The sequence below is a fragment of the Pogoniulus pusillus genome, chromosome 25, assembly GCF_015220805.1.
Source record: "Pogoniulus pusillus isolate bPogPus1 chromosome 25, bPogPus1.pri, whole genome shotgun sequence".
NCBI lineage: Eukaryota > Metazoa > Chordata > Aves > Piciformes > Lybiidae > Pogoniulus > Pogoniulus pusillus.
The window spans coordinates 5,289,473-5,297,570 of NC_087288.1; positions in this window are offsets into that span (position 1 = coordinate 5,289,473).

Here is an 8,098-nt window from a genome sequence, read left to right on the forward strand (position 1 = left end):
GAATCTTGGGTGTTTGCCATGTTCTGTTTCACGTCCATTTCATATCTCCACAGTTTTCAGAGAATTCCAACGATTATGTGTTTGTTTTTTATTTAACTGGACCCTTTGAAAAATTAATAGACAGGGTATAGAGGAGAGCTACTCCATAAGGAAAATAAGAGCTGCAATTTCACTGTGTTGCTTTGTATAGTGACAAATTCTTTTCTTACATTATTACTTCTAGAAAACTTTTCAAGTATTGACTGTTGCTATGCTTCCTAGCAAGTTATTCCAAAATGCAAAGGCCTTATGGAGCAGATGATTCTCTAAGGTGCACCACTGATATGATTCACTGGTTTCTGAGTCTAAGAAGTTCCAAGCTAAGAAGACTTACTTTGTGTCTGAAGTGATGAATGTTACTTACAGTGATATATATAAATATATCAATATATTGATATCTATATATATATAGATATATATAGATATTGACAGATATATTGATTATAGAACTCTTAAAGTTAAGACACAATTTAATAGTGTCCTTCAGTGACTATTTATTTTTCAAAGATTCACCAGGCTGGAAGAGACCTCACAGATCACAGAATCAAAATGGTCTGGGTTGGAAGGGACCTCCAAAGAAATAAATACCAAGGAAATGGAATTAAATACTTGAAGGACGTAATGCTTAAGTAAGTCATACAACATTTCTCTGCTTCAGACAAGATAAAGTGAGATCTTAAGTAAATTCTAAGACATAGTTAAAGAACTGAAATAATTGAAAGATTTCAAATCAATAGTGGGAGGTTTCTCCACCACAAAATATAGCCATCTTGGCTTTGTTTTGCTTCAGAAATCACTAAAGCAAAGACTTGAGCACTCCTAGAAGAACTGACACTTCCCCAAGTAAGAACGACCAGTGACAGTGCATATAGTTAATTAGAAAGATCATTAGTCTGATCCAACACAGCCTTGCTATGCTGCTAGCTTGAAGCCAAGCCCTAGTTTTTTCCTGTTTCCTTCTGGTGTTGTTTGATGTTGTTTAGAGCTGCAAGGTATTTTTATGTCTGTGTAGCTAAAATATCTGCTTTTTCCCAAAACAGTAATGATGCAGTGTGAGTAGGACCAATATTTGCACTTAAAGATTTCAGTTGCTGTTAGCATTGAACCATTTGTCTGGCAGTGCCTACTTTGTGTAGCATATGTGATTTGTCAATCACCCACAAAATACACATCACCCAGGTTCTGATCTCCATTTACTGTTCAGTCCTCTGAGAAAATACTGGCCTGCTGATCCAGATTTCTCGAGATTCTCTATTCCCCTAAAGCATCTACTCAGTGCCCCAAAAGGGTTATGATTTCCACTTTTGCCCAGGTAAGCTCTAGTAGTTTTGGTGTGCCACACAGGCATGTTGTACCAACTGAGTTGTACATTATGTGAGGTAAATACTGATGTAAAATCATTGCATTAACCTCCTGACTTTGCAGGTTCTACAGCACCAGAGACAGAAGCATGGTTAGACCACCCCTGCACATCCATGATGCTGGATTTTTGTTTGCTTCCTTGTTTTTAACCTAATAATAAAGGTTTTTAACTGAATAGTGAGAAGATTTTTCATAGCATGGTTTAGGTTGGCAGGGATCTTAAAGATCACCTAGCTCCAGACCCCCTGCCATGGGCAGGAGTACCTTCCACTAGACTGTGCTGCTCAAGGCCTCATGCAGCCTGCCTTTGAACACCTCCAGGGAGGGGCCATCCATGACCTCCTTGGCAACCTCTTCCAGTGTCTCATTATTCTTACTGTAAAAAATTTCTTCCTAAAATCCAGTCTAAATCTACTTTCCTTCATTCCCTCTTGTCCTATCACTCCCTCTTGTCCTAGTATGTGCTAGATGAGGCTAACTGGAATATTTTAGTGAGAAAAATAAGATTAAAGACTGTGAAAAGAAAGCAGTGGTGATGTCTATTTCACTCATAGGCTTGCTGAGATGTATAAAAACAGGAACACACAACATAGGTAAGACAGTGTGTGTGGGTCTCAGAGCCTGTGCATTCTTCCTGGGCTGTTTTCTATGTAACTAATTCTTCTGCTTTCTAACCCCCCTTTCTGATCCTCCAAGCTCACCTTGTAGATAAGGCAAACTCTGGGATAAGGTAGAGGGGTGGAAAGAAGGTGGAAAGGTGGCTGGGAGCCCCTCCTGGGGACTCTGGTTTCTGGAAGGGCTGTTGTGTTTCCGTATTACATTTAACTTGTGTATTTCTGTCTATAGGTGTATATATATTGTAAATATCTGCTTGTATATTGTGCTAAGCTGTAAATATAAAGTTCATTCCTTAACTTCCAGCTCTGGTGAGCCTAGTGTGGGTGATTTCATAAGAGTGGGGGGGTGGGTAACACCCAAACCATCACACAGCACATGTGCCTCCCTTTTCCCAGGTGAGGACACACCACAGGATTAAAAGGTTGTGATCACTCTGGCTCAACTAATGCATGGTTTTCCCACCTAAAGTGAAGCAGCACATTTAACAAAGGCTAAGAGGAACCCTCTGTCAAAGCTCTTTACCCAGGTGGCTAACTCAAACATCTCAGAGGTAAAAATAGTGTTCTCTTCCTTATGGAAGCAGGTGAGCTGAAGTGGGATCTCCCTGCACATCAGAGCGGATGAGAACTACAAAGGCTGAATGAAAGGCACCATCACCACTTTGGTTGGGACCTCATTTGGTAAGTGTGCTCTGGAAATCTTTCATGAATGAGGTGTACAAGCCAGACAAGGATTTGTGAGCTAGTCAGAACAAGCACCTTTGGGCACACTCAGAAGTCTTGTAGACACCTAGACACTTCTACACTGTTGGAGAATTAAGCAACTGCATCTGGAATGGTAAAATAATGGAAAGGTTATTTTATGATTAGACTGTTGCAGACATTCTCACCCAGCTGAGGGTGAGCTCAACACTGATGTGTGTTCTTGCAACAAGGTCTAGAGCACTAGCACACTGCCACATTCTGCAGGTGTGCATTTTATCAAAGCTCAGGCTCCCAAGGTCAAAGAAAGAAGAAAGAATTTAACTTGATCTTCAGCATCAAGTTTGACTACTACTAATTGCCTCTTAGCAGGCCCCTATTAGTAAAGCCCTGAATAGCACTAAAACCAAATCACTGTAGAGAAACGTGGTGCCTTGAAAGACTACACTGAGCATTTAAAGGAACACATAAGTATTTAATTTCCACATAGCTCTCATTTTTGAGTTAGTTATTCTGGTTATATGAAAGTTATGCTTATTTAGTCCAAGTGTCAGGGGGTTTGTGCATACGTTTCAAAGTGCTTTAAAAGATAAATGACTCTAAAGGATTCCCTGATGTTTTCACCTAAATACAAGTAAAGCTTGAATCACCTGGTTAAAATATAAGTCATGCCAAACCTGCCTGTCAGCATCTGAGGAGTTGGGACCCTCCCAAAATCCTTGCTGTGAAACTGAAGTTCTTACTGTTTGCATAAAAGGTACTTTTGTCCTTAAGAAGGAGTTGAAACATGTTTTTAATTCTTAGAAATGAAAGCTGAAGTTTTTACAGCTTACTTTATAGAATCATACAATGGTCTGGGTTGGAAGAGACCTCCAAAGGTCACCTAGTCCAACCCCCTTTTCTAGTTCAGCAGGGGCACCCCCAACTAGGCCAGGCTGCCCAGAGCCCTGTTGAGCCTTAGTCTGAATATCTCCAGCGATGGAGCCTCAATTATTTCCCTGGGCAACCTGTTCCAGTGTTCCACCACCCTTATGGTAAAGAACCTGTTCCTAACATCCAAACTAAACCTGCTCTTCTCTAGTTTGAAACCACTGCCCTTTCTTTGCAGTCTCAGCAATAGAAAGCCTAACTTCTCCCATGTGGTCTAACACAACTCATAAAAATCACAGGGTTTGAGAAGAACAGGGAAGGGAGGTGCTCTTTTGAACTGCAAGATGAATTACTCACATGAAATTTTAGGTACCACTGTATAAAATAACATACTGACTTTTTAAAGAAAGCATCACTTTGGATTCTCTTAATCACAGTTTTGTCAGAACTTAATCTTTATGTCTCAAATTGAAGCTTATTTTGTGTCTCAAAGATTATTTTATGTCTCAAATGAAAGTCTGTTTTCAAGACATGGTTAAATTTCAGAGAATTCTGGAGAATTTGCTTTGTAGGAACAGAAGAGAGAATTGCCTTAATAAATTACCAAAAATATTTCCTGCAGAGCCTGCTGGCTCACAAGTATTTCTAGTTCTGGTTTTGCTATTTCTGAAGGATGAACAAGGAGTGTAGGGAGAAAGAAAGTAGCAGATGAAGCAGCAGAAGGGCAGGCTAAGTCAGCTCTCCTATAGGAAAGTCATTTGAAAAATGGGGGGAGGAAAGCCAAAAATTGGGCAACTTTCTGTCCTTGAGCTAAACACCCAAGTTAAGGGAAGAAACAATTTATGCCACAAACTCAGAATCACAAATGTTCCTGAATTTCTCTTCCTGCCTTTCTGGTTACTGCCAGCTGAACATTACAGTAGGTTCTCAAATCCAGCAGCACACTGCTTTTGCCAGACTGGCAAACTGGTAATGAAATAAGGTTGAGACACTGAGATACTCAACAAATCTTTTGCCTCAGTTTTCACTGACAACCTCTCTCCTCACATCTCTCAACTGAGTGCACCATGAGATGGCAACGAGGAGAACAAAGTCACTCCAGCTGTAAGAGATCAGGTTCATGACCATCTGAAGGAGCTGAACATACACAGGTCGAGGGGAGCTGACAACTTTAAAACTGCTTTTCAAAGCAGTAAGTGTTCTTAAAAAAAAACAAAATCAGGAGGAGCTATTCACCTACCTAATCCCTTTTAAAAACAAGCCACAAGACACTTCTTAAATTCTCACAACACAGCAGCACCTCTGCTCTGGTTTTTCCCAAGTACTTTTCTTTTAAAATCCTCTACAAGTCCTCTACTGCTCAGATTTTAAGTTCCTTGTATCTTTTTGCCCAAACTGATTAATTATCATTGAAGTAAAATCCGAAAAAACCCTCAACTGAAATGGACTTTTTGGTTTACAATCCACCTCTCTCAATGTATCCAAGATTTTGGAAGATTAAGTGTATCTCTGGAATGTTTTGCTCCCACACACTCCCACCTCTGAGTTTCAATCTGATTTTTTTCTGAGCAGCCAGCACCCTTGGATTTTTCTCCTCCCTCCAGGAGAGTGGTGTGTGTGCCTCCCAGTTCACTCCCTGTTGGATGTCTCTGATAGTGCAGGTCTCTCTGCCGAAGTGCAGATCATGGCATATTTACAGACAACTGAATCCTAATTCCAATATGCAGAAAGGCAGGAGTACTTGTTCCTGTATTCCTCAGGTTTGAATTTTACACATAGCAGTAAGCAGGAGAGTACCAATGCTTATGCTGGTTTTGAGGCCAATTGCCTCGTGCCAAGGGCCACATCCATATTATTAAACTCCTATAGCCACCAAAACAGAATGGCTGCATCTGTGTTGTCAGCTGGGGCTGAGCTAACCCCTAAACCACACCATGGGCTGCTTGGAAAAGGCTGCTTGGTCCAGACCAAGTGCAGAGACTCTGCTGAGGACAGCTCAAGTGTGCAAATAGCAGGCTGCAAGTCTCCAGTTTTGTGCCCTGGCACCTTTTAATTTGCTAGCAGAGTCACAGCCCTTGCAACAAACAAAACCACAGACTGACATTCTGCTTTACTTCCAAAAACTCAGATATCTGTCTGATACAGATATATAAAGTATGGAATATGTCCAACACAAACATCCTTCTGTTAGGAAGTTCTAGAGGCTGAGATATATCCTAGCTAGTTTCTAACAAACTCTAATACAACTCAGTCCACTTTTGCTAAGACTCTGAATTATTTTTCATTCTGTTCAGCAAATAATGAGAAATGTTCAACTGTGAAATGCTCAAAATTATGATAAAAGCTTCTCAAGGCCACACTGAAGATCACTAACAGGAGAGCTGGGGTGGAAAACAAACCTGGAAAACGGCAAGTATAAAGCTGTGGAGAAGTTGAAAGAAAACAATGCAACAGTAAATGGAGACAAACACAAATTAACAGCTGTCCACGTAGCGAGGTATGAGTCACAGCATAACTCAAGCCTTTACTGTGTTCTGAACTGGTAACTTCCTACAGTTAGAGATAGTCAAGAGTTTGGTTGCAGTTGCTTGCAATAAATCTATTTAGAAGTGCCTGAGGGATACTGCAAAGGAGATGCTACGTGATCAAAGACTTTGTCAGACCTTACTAGGAACAGGAAGGGTAGTGCATGAAAAGCACTGAAAAGAATTCTTAAGTAGGATTTGAACATAAAGCTTCTTGCTATCTTGTTGCTATCTGGTGAAAACAGGACTAGTGGAGGGGGAGGGGCAACACCCACGTTTAGAAAAAGCACTATATAATAAAGCCCTTTATTCACAGTCCAACAATAACCTTAAAGGTATCCATCTGCTAAGTGTGGCAGATGCACTGCAGTAAAGAGCTCTAGCATACCAACTGCATTGTCTAACAGCTTCCTGAAATAAAGGGGACGGTCAGTACCTTCCATGCTTGTGGACATAAAACAAGGCTATTGTTATTAGTGATAAACTGAATTAGTCATCGACTTTTGTAAGAATGCAGCATTTGTGCTGCAGGCTGCTTTCCACATGCTGCTTTGGGATCTACAGGCTCAGCACCAAGGGGTGAACCCAGTGGCAGTACCGCAGCATCCATCGGATGAGGAGCATCGTCGCTCTTTTCACTTCAATGACCCAACATTCCAGAAATAACTTAACACACCCCTGTGAGCCCACAAGTAGGAGACAGTGGCAGGAAAGAGCCTAAGTGTCCTCACCTCACTGACTTAAAACTTGGTGACGGTGATCTCCCTTGCAGGTTCACAACGGAGGGTGACATCTACATAGGACTGCAGTTTCATTTTTAACAGCATCACAGACTCATAGAATTGTTTCAGTTGGAAAAAAAACCTTTAAGATTACTGAGGCTAACCATTATCTTAGTCTTTTTTGACAGGCTTTGGGATGTAAAAAAACCTTTAAGATTATTGAGGCTAACCATTACCTCAGTCTTTTTTGACGGGCTTTGGGCTGCTGCTGTAATTGGCACAGGCAACTCAACATTTAAAATCAGTTTCATGCACTTCCCGTAGCCCTAACAGCACCTCTACTACAAGAGAGCTCACCATCTCTTGTAATTAATTCCTATTCACATTATCCATGCCCACTATCTTCAGATAATTATTGCCAGCTTTCTGACTCACTGTGGTCATTTAACAGAACCAGCTGCCAAAAATGGCACAACAAAATCCAAAGGATTTTGCTGTGTTTTCTACCTAGTCCTACAAAATTGTTTCTCCTGTGTTATGCGAGATCTCTTCCTCCACATTCACCCATGCAGATCACAGGCTGGCTTCTTCCTCTCCTGCCATTTCCCCTCACTCTCAGTTTGTCTTTTACAGAACATTGCTTTGTTACCAGTGTAGGTACTCACACATCTCCTCTCCCACATCCAACCACAAGGGAACGAACTTTCAACCTCATCTGGAGAGCTGGAGCACCTCACTTACAGAGACAGACTGCGAGACTCAGGGCTGTTCAGCCTGGAGAAGAGAAGGCTCCCAGGAAACCTTGGAGCAGAGTTCCAGTGCCTCAAGAGGGCCTACAGGAAAGCCACAAAGGGACTTTTTACAAGGGCTTGTAGTGATAGGATGAGAGGGGATGGGCTGAAGCTTGAGCAGATTTACACTGGGTATCAGGAAGAAATTCTTTACAGTGAGGGTGGTGAGACACTGGAACAAGTTGCCATGGGAGGTCATGGATACCCTCTCCCTGGAGGTGTTCAGGACCAGGTTGGGTGAGGTCTTAAGCAACCTGGGCTAGTGGAAGGTGTCTCTGCCCATGGCAGGAGTCTGCAATTAGATGATCTTTAAGGTTCCTTCCAATTCAAAGCATTCTGTGAATGAACATACAAGGTGAGGCTCGACAGGGCTTTGGGCAACCTGGTGTAGTTGAGATAGTCCCTGCTGACTGCAGTGGGGGCAGGGGGTTGGACTAGATGACCTTCAGAGGTCCCTTCCAACCCAGACC